This window comes from Nerophis ophidion, linkage group LG17 (genome assembly GCF_033978795.1).
Source record: "Nerophis ophidion isolate RoL-2023_Sa linkage group LG17, RoL_Noph_v1.0, whole genome shotgun sequence".
NCBI classification, from domain to species: domain Eukaryota; kingdom Metazoa; phylum Chordata; class Actinopteri; order Syngnathiformes; family Syngnathidae; genus Nerophis; species Nerophis ophidion.
Window position 1 is genome coordinate 2,417,540 of NC_084627.1, and position 14,804 is coordinate 2,432,343.

A 14,804-nucleotide genomic window follows, 5' to 3' on the forward strand; every position below is an offset into this window, starting at 1 on the left:
CCGAGTGGCACTCCAGCAGATCGATGCAATCAACAAAGCTCACTTTTGTGCAGTCACGCACAGCATAAAAGGTTTGGTGGACAAAATGAGACAAAGGAGGAGTGGCGTGAAACTTTAAAAACACTTTTCTGTGGCAGCGTCGGGAAAAAGTTACAAACTACGATGAGTTCAAGGATCGCTGGCATTAGTAGGACAAAACGGTGCTTCCAAATACCCTCATCAGTGAGGCATGTGTAATATAAACAGTGGGATTTGTAACAATTAGGAAGGTTTGTGTCATGTTTGTTCTCCTACAGAAAATATATTAAAACACAATATTTTTTTTCGGCATCTTTTTCTATTTTCACACATCTCTGAAAGAGGTCCAGGCAGCCACTAGGAAGGCGCTAAAGAGTCGCGGGTTGCTGACCCTTGGCTTAGAACAGGGGTCGGGAACCTTTTTTGGCTGAGAGAGCCAATAATCCAAATATTTTAAAATGTATTTCCGTAAGAGCCATATCATTTTTTTTCAACACTGAACACAACTAATCGCGTGCATTTTTAAGTAAGACCAACATTACTAGAGTATAATAGGTCTCGTACTCTTTGTAATAACATTGATATTCTGAATCTAACTGTGGAGGGGCGTGGCCTGCGGGCCTGCAGCGAAGCGGGCTGTGCCAGGACCGGCCTCGAAATCAGCGACAGGTGCGTAGACGGCCCACTTGGGTCTTGTTATCTAATCACCTGTCGCTCTGTTATAAGCAGCAGCCAGTAGGAGAGACAGGGTTGGGGCTGGAGCCAGAGCGCGAGCGAGAACGAAAGAGAAAAAGAAAATTGCTGGAAAGCAACTGAGAGACTTATTGAGAGATAAAAAAATATCGTAACCCTGAAAAAGGCTTTCATGTCGGTGCTTGGTGGTCTGAAGAACCCCCAGGAGGGCAAGCCTTAAAAAAAACAATAATAAATAAATCATGCAATTTCTTGAACAAGTGCGGTACAAAAAAGGATGGATGGATTCAAATGCACGAGCATGATTAATATTTTGAACGTTATTTTTAACACTGTGATTACAAGTGGAATTAGTCATTACTTATCGTGTTAAGCAATGTCAGCTCAGATTTATCCGAGAGCCAGATGCAGTCATCAAAAGAGCCACATCTGGCTCTAGAGCCGTAGGTTCCCTACCCCTGGCTTAGAACAACACAGTTTCGTTCATCACCTAACGCAGACCTGGGCAATTATTTTGACTCGAGGGCCACATTTAGAGAAAAAAAAAATTCTCTGGAACACTAATACAAAACCTCACAATAATGTCTGATTGAATGCTAAACACTTTATGACAGACCGCCTTAAAAAAATATAATGGAATTTTCCATTTTTCCATGAACGATAAAACACTGAATATTGACAAACTATGAATGTCACACCCCCTTTTGTTCGACGTATTTTACAATCAAATCAAAAGCAAAAAAAATGCAACACATTGTGAAATATGAACGCGAAGGGTACAAAATAAACCCACCTCCAATCCGATATATCACTAAGCTTTAGAACTTTGTTGTGAAAATCTCCTGCCGCATCTGGATGTTGTTGATAAATGGCTTTCGCGTTGCATAGTAGAGCTTTAACTTGCACTTACGGATGTAGCGACAAACTGTATTTAGTGACAGTGGTTTTCTCAAGTGTTCCTGAGCCCATGTGGTGATATCCTTTGGAGATTGATGTCGGTTTTAGATACAGTGCAATCTGAGGGATCGAAGGTCACGGTCATTTAATGTTGGTTTCCGGCCATGCCGCTTACAAGGAGTGATTTCTCCAGATTTTCTAAACCTTTTGATGATATTATGGACCGTAGATGTTGAAATCCCTAAATTTCTTGCAGTTCCACTTTGAGAAACGTTGTTCTTTAACTGTTTGCTCACACAGTTGTGGACAAAGGGGTGTACCTCGCCCCATCCTTTCTTGTGAAAGACTGAGATTTTTTGGGGGAAGCTGTTTTTATACCCAATCATGGCACCCACCTGTTCCCAATTAGCCCGCACACCTGTGGGATGTTCCAAATAAGTGTTTGATGAGCATTTCTCAACTTTATCAGTATTTATTGCCACCTTTACCAACTTCTTTGTCACATGTTGCTGGCATCAAATTCTAAAGTTACTGATTATTTGCAAAATAAAACATGTTTTTCAGTTTGAACATCAATATGTTGTCTTTGTAGCATATTCAACTGAATATGGGTTGAAAATGATTTGAAAATCATTGTATTCTGTTTATATTTACATCCAACACAATTTACCAACTCAAATGGAAACGGGGTTTGTAGATTACCATAGTAACTAATCAGATAACCATAGTTACTATTTAGATTACCATAGTAACACCTCCAAGTCAGAGTTCATGGTTCTCGCCCGGAAAAGGGTGGAGTGCCATCTCCGGGTTGGAGAGGAGACCCTGACCCAAGTGGAGGAGTTCAAGTACCTAGGAGTCTTGTTCACGAGTGGGGGAAGAGTGGATCGTGAGATCGACAGGCGGATCGGTGCGGCGTCTTCAGTAACGCGGACGTTGTACCGATCCGTTGTGGTGAAGAAGGAGCTGAGCCGGAAGGCAAAGCTCTCAATTTACCGGTCGATCTACGTTCCCATCCTCACCTATGGTCATGAGCTTTGGGTCATGACCGAAAGGATAAGATCACGGGTACAAGCGGCCGAAATGAGTTTCCTCCGCCGGGTGGCGGGTCTCTCCCTTAGAGATAGGGTGAGAAGCTCTGCCATCCGGGAGGAACTCAAAGTAAAGCCGCTGCTCCTCCAAATCGAGAGGAGCCAGATGAGGTGGTTCGGGCATCCGGTCAGGATGCCACCCGAACGCCTCCCTAGGGAGGTGTTTAGGGCACGTCCAACCGGTAGGAGGCCACGGGGAAGACCCAGGACACGTTGGGCTGGCCTGGGAACGCCTCGGGATCCCCCGGGAAGAGCTAGATCAGGGGCGCTCACACTTTTTCTGCAGGCGAGCTACTTTTCAATTGACCAAGTCGAGGAGATCTACCTCATTCCTATTTATAATTTATATTTATTTATTTATGAAAGAGACATTTTTGTTAACAAGTTAATGGTGTTTAATGATAATACAAGCATGTTTAACACACATAGATTCCTTTCTTTCATGAAGACAAGAATATAAGTTGGTGTATTTGATTCTGATGACTTGCATTGATTGGAATTAGACAGTGGTGCTGATAACGTCCGCATTTTCAAATGGAGGGAAAAAAAAAGTCCTCCTTTCTGTCCAATACCACATGAAAGTGGTTGGATTTGGCATCTCATTTGTCCAACTTGCATACTCGTTTTTAAACACTTTGTTATGAGAGTAGCATATGTGTGTGGCCCTTTAATGTCTGGCAGCAGGTGAGTGACGTCAGTGAGTGTGCGGGTGGGCAAGCAAGTGAGAAAGCGGTCGCTGAGGGCGGGGGAGAAATACATTGGCATCAAACGCCGTAGCTTGCTAGCTTGTGCACGCTAGCTTTCTGAGACTCTTATTTTGTTAGCACAGGCAGGATGAAACAGGTCTTTTATGGTGAAGACAGGAACTGTGCAGTCGGTCTTTAGAGTTTTGACAGTAGGTACGGAGTCTCTAGAAATAAAATGTGTTTCTCTGCGTCCGCCCCGTTAGTGATTTTTTTCTTAAATATGAGCTCGCAGCAGCCAGCGTCATCTCACAAGATCCTCGGGTGCCGAGAATGTCAAACAACTGACGAAAGTGAAGTCTTGGTATGATTGATGATTGCTCATTTTTATGTCTATTTTTTTAATGCCTGGCTTGAGATCGACTGACACACCCTCCGAGATCGACCAGTCGATCGCGATCGACGTAATGGGCGCCCCTGAGCTAGACGAAGTGGATGGGGAGAGGGAAGTTTGGGCTTCCCTGCTTAGGCTGCTGCCCCCGCGACCCGGCCTCGGATAAGCGGAAGATGATGGATGGATGGCATAGTAACTGGTATATCATCCAAAAGAGCAGATTCCAACCATTGAAAAACTTTGTACAGTTGAAGACTTACGGTCATTAGAAAACATCACTGGCAGCTACACTTTCCATCTTAAAGATCTAAAAAAATATATTTATATATTTGGGATTGTCCGGCGGGCCAGATTGAAAAGCTTAAAGGGCTGCGTGTGGCCCCCGGGCCTTAATTTGCCCAGGTCTGACCTAACGTGTTGACGACTTGTATTATCGATGTTATAGCACTCTCTAGTGGACACAATGTACACTGCACTAATACAAGCCAAAACAACAAAAACGGGAATGCTTCAAGAAGCCTTTTTAGATACATTTTGCATGTTTATTTATCAGTGAGCACGCACAGGAAGGCTGAAAAGGATGATGTCATTTAAAAAAAAAAAAAATTCAAAGGGAGGAATGATCCACATACAAAGTACTACTTTATCAGGCCAGTACTCCTTATTCTTATTACTCTGACGCACAGTGCAATGCAACTCAGGACTTTTTGATGACTAATAAAGTCACATGATGTTGAGACAATAGAGAAGTAGTTTTCCATTAGCGGATTAAACATGGACAAAACAAGCAGTGGGAGAAATCAACGACAGATACAATACAGATCTAGTAGGACGAAATTAGATTTGTGATGAATATTTTCACCCGAAGTTTGCCAAGGTTTAGGTCCAGTACAAAGTCTCACAGTGCTTCACTTTGTACACAGTTTGTTATCTTATGGCCTTAGTCAAAATGGAATATATTGATTTTGTCCTTAAAATGTACTCACAGTACTCCATAAAAATAATGTGAAAAGTATTGTTTTTTTATATTGCAAATGCATTATAAAAAAAAATAATAATTTAAAAAAAGAATCACATGACATCCTGACAGAAAACCAAAGCTTCAATCCAACCTGATGGAGACTGAGAGGTGCTGCAAAGAGAAATGGGCCAAACTTCCCATTGTATGGCATCGTATTCAAAAATACTTTTTTCCCTCAAAATTCTGCACACAATACCCCATAATGGCAATGTGAAAAGTGTTATATATATATATCCATCCATCCATCCATTTCTACCGCTTATTCCCTTTAGGGTCACGGAGGGCGCTGGTACCTATTCTCAGCTACAATCGCGCGGAAGGCGGGGTACACCCTGGACAAGTCGCCACCTCATCACAGGTCCAACACAGATAGACAGACAACATTCACACTCACATTCACACACTAGGGCCAATTTAGTGTTGCCAGTCAACCTATCCCCAGGTGCATGTCTTCGGAGGTGGGAGGAAGCCGAGGTAACCCACGCAGTCACAAGGTGAACATGCAAACTCCACACAGAAATATCCCGAGCCCGGCATTGAACCGTGACAACTCAGGACCTTCGTATTGTGAGGCCGACGCACTAACCCCTCTTCCGCCGTGAAGCCCTATATATACTGTATATAAATGGTTATACTGTATTTGTATAGCGCTTTTCTACCTTTTTTAAGGAACTCAAAGCGCTTTGACCTGCGATGAGGTGGCGACTTGTCCAGGGTGTACGTCGCCTTCTGCCCGATTGTAGCTGAGATAGGCTCCACCGACCGCAAAGGGAATAAGCGGAAGAAAATGGAAGAATGGATGGAAAGCGCTTTGACACTATTTCCACAGTCACACACACACACACACACACACACACACACACACACACACACACACACACACACACACACACACACACTGATGGCAGAAGCTGCGAGATGTGTGTATGTATATATATATGTATATATATATATATATATATATATATATATATGCAACCATACATACATACAAATACAATTCAGACAGTGTTAACATCTCTGACTTGCTAGAAACCATGATTTGAGACATAATGTATACAGATATATACAAACCCTGTTTCCATATGAGTTGGGAAATTGTGTTAGATGTAAATATGAACGGAATACAATGACTTGCAAATCCTTTACAACCCATATTCAATTGAATGCACTACAAAGACAAGATATTAGATGTTCAAACTCATAAACTTTTTTTTTTTTTTTGCAAAAAATAATTAACTTAGAATTTCATGGCTGCAACACGTGCCAAAGTAGTTGGGAAAGGGCATGTTCTCCACCGTGTTACATCACCTTTTTCTTTTAACAACACTCAATAATCCTTTGGGAACTGAGGAAACTAATTGTTGAAGCTTTGAAAGTGGAATTCTTTCCCATTCTTGTTTTATGTAGAGCTTCAGTCGTTCAACAGTCCGGGGTCTCCGCTGTCGTATTTTACGCTTCATAATGTGCCACACATTTTCGACGGCAGACATGTCTGGACTGCAGGCGGGCCATGAATGTACCCGCACTCTTTTTTTACAAAGCCACGCTGTTGTAACACGTGCTGAATGTGGCTTGGCATTGTCTTGCTGAAATAAGCAGGGGCGTCCATGAAAAAGACGGCGCTTAGATGGCAGCATATGTTGTTCCAAAACCTGTATGTACCTTTCAGCATTAATGGTGCCTTCACAGATGTGTAAGTTACCCATGCCTTGGGCACTAATGCACCCCCATACCATCACAGATGCTGGCTTTTCAACTTTGAGTCGATAACAGTCTGGATGGTTCGCTTCCCCTTTGGTCCGGATGACACGATGTCGAATATTTCCCAAAACAATTTGAAATGTGGACTCGTCAGATCACAGAACACTTTTCCACTTTGAATCAGTCCATCTTAGATAATCTCGGGCCCAGAGAAGCCGGCGGCGTTTCTGGATGTTGTTGAAAAATGGCTTTCGCTTTGCATATTAGAGCTTTAACCTGCACTTATAGATGTAGCGACCAACTGTATTTAGTGACAGTGGTTTTCTGAAGTGTTCCTGAGCCCATGTGGTGATATCCTTTAGAGATTGATGTCGATTTTTGATACAGTGCCATCTGAGGGATCGAAGGTCACGGTCATTCAATGTTGGTTTCCGGCCATGCCGCTTACGTGGAGTGATTTCTCCAGATTCTCTGAACCTTTTGATGATATTATGGAGCGTAGATGTTGAAATCCCTAAATTTCTTGCGAACGTTGTTCTTAAACTGTTTGACTATTTGCTCACACAGTTGTGGACAAAGGGGTGTACCTCGCCCCATCCTTTCTTGTGAAAGACTGAGCATTTTTTGGGAAGCTCTTTTTATACCCAATCATGGCACCCACCTGTTCCCAATTGGCCTGCACACCTGTGGGATGTTCCAAATAAGTGCTTAATGAGCATTCCTCAACTTTATCAGTATTTATTGCCACCTTTCCCAACTTTTTTGTCACGTGTTGCTGGCATCAAATTCTAAAGTTAATGATTATTTGCACATAAAAAAAATGTTTATCAGTTTGAACATCAAATATGTTGTCTTTGTAGCATATTCAACTGAATATGGGTTGAAAATGATTTGCAAATCATTGTATTCTGTTTATATTTACATCTAACACAATTTCCCAACACATATGGAAACGGGGTTTGTACCATGACAAAAAAAATAGCAATATGGATGCAGCCTAGAAGACAATTTCAACTTCCTTAAAAAAAAAAAAAAAGGTCCACAAACAGACTGTGCCGTGTCAGCTCCGAGGCGCATTCAAGGTCACCCCGAAATCCGATCTCCACTCCCCACACACATTCCACAGGCTGGTCTCCACCACAACAAAACACACAATGACACACATCAACATTCTGTTTGTGCTCCGGTGACATTTCTGCACATTTATCTGCCCTATGTTAGAGACGCCGCTTTTTGCTTGGGCTTCTCGAACGTTATCTTCTCACCGCTTAATTCCTGTTTCCTTTCTGAAGTTTACACAGGACATTCTCCTTTTTCATGCACAGGGCGTGAGGATTGGGTGGTCTGGCAAAGTGCATATAGAATGTCATTACGGGCTCCTGTAAACAAACATGAACGGACCTCTTATTAAATACTGACTTTTTCCATATTTAAATGCTTATTATTAAGCTTAAATGTGTCGTGGATATACAGTCGTGGTCAAAAGTTTACATACACTTGTAAAGAACATAATGTCATGGCTGTCTTGAGTTTCCTGTCACATTGAGTTTGTGACAAACCCCAAGATGCAGAGATGACGGCAGGCATTGAGCAGGAAAACATAATCTAATGTTCAAAAATTAAGGCAAAAAACAAACCAGGAACTCGGGAGACAGGAAACGTGACGCCAGGAACAGGAACTGGAAGACGAGGAAGAAAAAAAGAGGAGCTACAGGTTCGGGTACAAACGGTCGGAGCTACAAATCGTAATGATAATAATCCAGCCCGGAGTGGAGGAACAAGCAGGTCTAAAAAGCCACTGGCTGATTAACACCAGGTGTGGCCCGGAGCCAATCAGCCACAGCTGAGGGGGAAAAAACACTCAGGGATAACAGCAGGAAATAAAGACAAAATAAGAGTGCTGACAGGAAATAAGACAAACAGAGGAAAAACAAAAACATAAACTGTCAGGTACAAACCTGACATTTCCAATCATTTCTACAATTATTTTTTTGTGAAAGAGCGATTTAGTGTTTTAGTGAGATTATATGTTCGTACCTGAAAGTCGGAGGGGTGTGGTTACCGCCAGTGTCTCTGAGGGAAGCCACGTTTCTCGACGAGGCGAAGCGAAGGCAGCCGTTAGGGCCGGGCTGAGATTTTTTTTTCCCCCCTCCTCCACGGTGGAAGCATCCCACGTTCTGGGACGGCCGGTCGGAGGAGGCAAGAGAGTCCGCAGCTGCCTCTTTGACAGGTCCACGAGGAACGACGCAAGCTCTCCGCTCATGTCTTTGGTAAGAACCGACTTACTACCACAATTTTCTCACCGAAACCTGCCGGTTGACATGTGGTAGGGAACCATCTTCGCTTGACCGCTCTGTTGCATATTAAAGCTTCACCGTCATCTTTCGGGAATGTAAACAAGGTGTGGAGAGACGCAGCCGACAGGCCGACAGCGGCGTTTTGGACCAGAATGGAGGCCAGGAGGCGGGGCATGCGGCGGCGAGGAGAGGCGTGACGCACGCGGAGCGGCAGGACGGCAATCGGAGTCCGGTGCGTAGGACACACACCTGCTGACAATCTGCGCATCTGCTCCTAGACTTTAAAAGAGGCGAAGGGGGCACGATCGAGAGAGGGAGGAGGAAACCACGGCAACCCGACCACAAGCACGACAACAGAGCACAGAGCATGGCAAGAGGAGTCCCCGCCACCGACGCAGTAGGCGAGCACCGGAAGGTGCAGCGCGACCAGGAAGCAGGACCGGCGCACTAGAAATGGGGGCGCGCCCGACTGGCCCGAAGAAAGGTTGTGCGAAATAATAAAAGTAAATCAAACTTGCCCCGACACGTCGTGTGTCCAGTGTCACCACTACCCACACGAGGACGGCTGGGAGTCCGTCACACAAGGAAACACCGGCTGTGTTTGTGTAACTAAAACCAGCCGCAATACACAGCTTCCCACCTACATCTTTCTTCTTTGACGTCTCCATTATTAATTGAACAAATTGCAAAAGTTTCAGCAACACAGATGTCCAGAATACTGTGTAATTATGCGATTAAAGCAGACGACTTATAGCTGCGATCGGGCTGGAACAAAACGTCCGCTAAATTCCGTGATGTCACGCGCACGCGTCATCATACGTGTCATCATACCGCGACGTTTTCAACAAGATACTTAGCGCGAAATTTAAAATTGCAATTTAGTAAACTAAAAAGGCCGTATTGGCATGTGTTGCAATGTTAATATTTCATCATTGATATATAAACTATCAGACTGCGTGGTCGGTAGTAGTGGCTTTCAGTAGGCCTTTAATATTTGCTTACACGTCCCTTTGCAAGTTTCACTGCAATAAGGCATTTTTAGTAGCCATCCACAAGCTTCTAGCAAGCTTCTGGTTTAATTTTTTGACCACTCCGTTTTACAAAATTGGTGCAGTTCAGCTAAATATGTTGGTTTTCTGAAATGAACTTGTTTCTTCAGCTTTGTCCACGTGTTCTCAACGAGGTTTAAATCAGGAATTTTGGCAGCAGAACAGGCCCAGAGCATAATACTACCACCACCATTCTTGACAGTAGGAATGGTGTTCCTGAGGATTAAAGGCCTCATCTTTTGTCTTCCAAACATATTGCTGGGTATTGGGGCCAAACAGCTCAATTTTTGTTTCATCTGACATCACATGAACAAAGTTAAGACCTTCTGGAGGAGAGTTTTGTGGTCAGATTTAATTTGTGTCAAAAATAGTTGTTTTTTTTAATACAATTATGTTTGTTATGGGCTCCAGCGAAGAAAAATCCACAAATGACCCGCTTTGTCTTACAAGCCGCAGGGTTCAAAGTGTAGAAAAAAAGTTGCAGCTTTTAGTCGGTAGATGTTATTTGCAACAAAAGGTATGAGTCACTATGTGCCGAAGCAATGCTATGTGGCAACAAAACATACAGTAGGGAGGAGATTCATTTAATATGATTTGTCGCGGTTTCCCTGACACATGAAACGTGACAAATTGTGTGTGTGGGGGGGGGGAGGCATCAACTTTAGCCGCCAGATGGCAGTACAATATTCTATAATTTGTTTTATCGTAGTAGTGACATTTTCCATCATTTTCAGCAGACTGCATTGCACAACGATAATAAACCCACAACGTCCACCCAGGAACAAGGCCTTATGAGTTCCTTTCCACTGTTGTAGTAAATAAATATTTTTTTAATATAATATATAAAATTATATGTAACATTTTACACGGCAAATTAATTAATAAATTATATGTTGGCCTCATTTTAAAGCATTTAAAATGGAAATTATGAATTATTTGTCTACTGTAGAAGTAAATAAATACCTTATTTTAATAATATATTATAATATACGGTATATTACATGGCAAATTAATTAAAAAATAATATTTTAGCTTAATTTTAAAGCATTTAAAATGGAAATTATGAATCCCTTTCCAACTGTAGTAGTAAATTAATATATTTTTTTATATGATGTATAAAGCCGTGTGATGAGTTGGCGACTTGTCCAGGGTGTACACCGCCTTCCGCCCGATTGTAGCTGAGATAAGCACCAGCGACCCCAAAAGGGAATACGCGGTAGAAAATGGATGGATGGATAATATATAAAATTAGATGTAACATTTTACATGGCAAACTAATTAATTAATAATATTTTGGCCTCATTTTAAAGCATTTAAAATGGAAATTATGAATTTCTTTTCTACTGTAAAAGTAAATAAATACCTTATTATAATAATATAATATAATATACGGTATATTACATGGCGAATTAATTAAAAAATAATATTTTGGCCTAATTTTAAAGCATTTAAAATGGAAATTATGAATCCCTTTCCAACTGTAGTAGTAAATTAATATTTTTTTTTTTATATGATATATAAAGCCCTGTGATGAGTTGGCGACTTGTCCAGGGTGTACGCCGCCTTCCGCCCGATTGTAGCTGAGATAAGCACCAGCGACCCCAAAAGGGAATAAGCGATAGAAAATGGATGGATGGATAATATACAAAATTAGATGTAACATTTTACTTGGCAAATTAATTAATTAATTATATTTTGGCCTCATTTTAAAGCATTTAAAATTGAAATTATGAATTTATTTTCTACTGTAGAAGTAAATAAATACCTTATTAAAATAATATAATATATACTACATGGCGAATTATTTTTTTATTTTTTATTTTGGCCTAATTTTAAAGCATTTAAAAAGGAAATTATGAATCCCTTTCCTACTGTAGAAGTAAATAAATAAACTATTTATACAACATAATAATATATATTATATATTACGTGGCAAATTAATAATAACTTATATGTTGGCATCATTTTAAAGCATTTAAAATGGAAATTATGAATTCCTTTTCTATTGTAGTAGTAAATAAATACATTATTAATATAATATGTTATATATTACATGGCGAATTAATTAATAAATTATGTTTTGGCATAATTTTAAAGCATTTAAAATGGAAATTATAATTCCTTTCCTACTGTAGTAATACATAAATAGGTCAATCATGTATATAACATATAACAATATATACTATATATTAAATTGCAAATGAACTAAGAAATTATATTTTGGCATAATTTTAAAGCATTTAAAATGGAAATTATGATTTCTTTCCCACTGGAGTAGTAAATAAATACATTATTTATATAAGATAATATATAATTTTAAAGCATTTAAAATGGAAATTAGGAATTCATTTTCTACTGTAGTAGTAAATAATTGATATAATATAATACATACTACATGGCAAATTAATTAAGAAATTTTATGTTGGCATCATTTTAAAACATTTAAAATGGAAAATATGGATTATTTTCTTACTGTAGTAGTAAATACTGTAAATATTTGTTTTTATATAACATAAAATATATTACATATTACATGGCAAATGAACTAAGAAATTATATTTTGTCATAATTTTCAAGCATTTAAAATGTAAATTATGAATTCCTTTGCTACTGTAGTAGTAAATACTGTAAATATTTGTTTTTGTATAACATATAATATATTATATATTATATATAACATGGCAAATGAACTAAGAAATTATATTTTGGCATAATTTTAAAGCATTTAAAATGGAAATGATGAATTCCTTCACAACTGTAGTAGTAAATAAATACGTTATTTATATAAGATATAATAATATATATTCTGTATTACATGGCAAATGAACTAAGAAATTATATTTTGGCATATTTTAAAGAATTTAAATGGAAATTATGAATTCCTTTCTTACTGTAGTAGTAATTAAATACATTATTTATACAACATATACTAATACTCCATGGCACACAAATAAAGAAATTATATTTTGGCATAATTTGAAAATAAAATGGAAATTATTATTTTCCTACTGTAGTAATAAATAAATAAATTATATGATACATAATAATATATATTACCTTGCACATTATATTTTGGCATCATTTTAAAAGCATTTAAAATGGAAATTGTTATTCATTCATTAATGTATTTGTTGTTTGTTTAACTGTTAAATAAACAGACATTTTTTTTTTTTGTATTATGCATTTATTTTTACCTCATTCCGCCCACCTCATTGCTTTAAAAAAAAAAAGTTTTTCTATTTTAATTTGGTCACTTTTTTTGTTTTTTTATCATTTCTTTTACTGTTGTGTGTTGTTCAAAAGTGGATGAGTCAGGAAACAAGGCGACTGTAAATTAAGAGGAGACAGAGTTGCATTCGGCCCTGCGATGAGGTGGCGGCTTGTCCAGGGTGTACGCCGCCTTCCGCCCGATTGTAGCTGAGATCGGCACCAGCGCCCCCCACCACCCCAAAGGGAATAAGCGGTGGGAAATGGATGGATGGATGGATAACATATAATAATATATATTACATATTGCATGGCAAATTAATTACAAAATCTAATGTTGGCATCATTTTAAAGCATTTTAAATGGAAATTATGAATTAATTTCCTACTGGAGTGATAAAAAAAAAAAATTATATAATATACAATATAAATGTTATATTACATAGCAAACTAATTAAGAAATTATCCATCCATCCATCCATCTTCTTCCGCTTATCCGAGGTCGGGTCGCGGGGGCAGCAGCCTAAGCAGGGAAACCCAGACTTCCCTCTCCCCAGCCACTTCGTCTAGCTCTTCCCGGGGGATCCCGAGGCGTTCCCAGGCCAGCCGGGAGACATAGTCTTCCCAACGTGTCCTGGGTCTTCCCCGTGGCCTCCTACCGGTTGGACGTGCCCTAAACACCTCCCTAGGGAGGCGTTCGGGTGGCATCCTGACCAGATGCCCGAACCACCTCATCTGGCTCCTCTCGATGTGGAGGAGCAGCGGCTTTACTTTGAGTTCCTCCCGGATGGCAGAGCTTCTCACCCTATCTCTAAGGGAGAGGAAACTCATTTCGGCCGCTTGTACCCGCGCTATAGCTCGGTTGGTAGAACGGCCGTGCCAGCAAATTGAGGGTTGCAGGTTCGATCCCCGCTTCAATCACCCTAGTCACTGCCGTTGTGTCCTTGGGCAAGACACTTTACTCCCCTGCTCCCAGTGCCAGCCACACCGGTTTAAATGTAAAAATTAGGTATTGGGTTTCACTATGTAAATCGCTTTGAGTCACTTGAGAAAAAGCGCTATATAAATATAATTCACTTCACTTCACTTCATCTTATCCTTTCGGTCATGACCCAAAACTCATGACCATAGGTGAGGATGGGAACGTAGATCGACCGGTAAATTGAGAGCTTTGCCTTCCGGCTCAGCTCCTTCTTCACCACAACGGATCGATACAACGTCCGCATTACTGAAGACGCCGCACCGATCCACCTGTCGATCTCACCATCCACTCGTGAACAAGACTCCTAGGTACTTGAACTCCTCCACTTGGGGCTGGGTCTCCTCCCCAACCCGGAGATGGCACTCCACCCTTTTCCGGGCGAAATTATATTTTAGAATAATTTCAAAGCATTTGAAATGGAAATTGTTATGTACTTATTTATTTGTTGTTTGTTTAACTGTTACATCTTAATTAAACTGCCATTTTTTTGTATTCTGATTTTTTTTTTTTTTTACCTCTGCCCAGATTAGTACTTTTTTTCAAATTGTTTTTGTATTTTATTTTATACTGGGGAAAAGGTGCATGTTACTTAGTTTTTATTACTTCCGTCCTTTTTTTTTTTCCAACGTCGTTTTTTTTTTTTTTTTTTTTTGTGAATTATATTTATATAGCGCTTTTCTCTAGTGACTCAAAGCGCTTTACATAGTGAAACCCAATATCTAAGTTACATTTAAACCAGTGTGGGTGGCACTGGGAGCAGGTGGGTAAA

General features: G+C 40.0%; 1 protein-coding gene across 7 annotated transcripts in view; it reads right to left on the reverse strand.

Annotated features, from left to right (window-relative positions):
• bmpr1bb (bone morphogenetic protein receptor, type IBb) overlaps positions 1 to 14,804 on the reverse strand; it is a 167,727-nt gene that overhangs the window by 40,305 nt on the left and 112,618 nt on the right. The gene's annotated exons all lie outside the window — the stretch shown is intronic.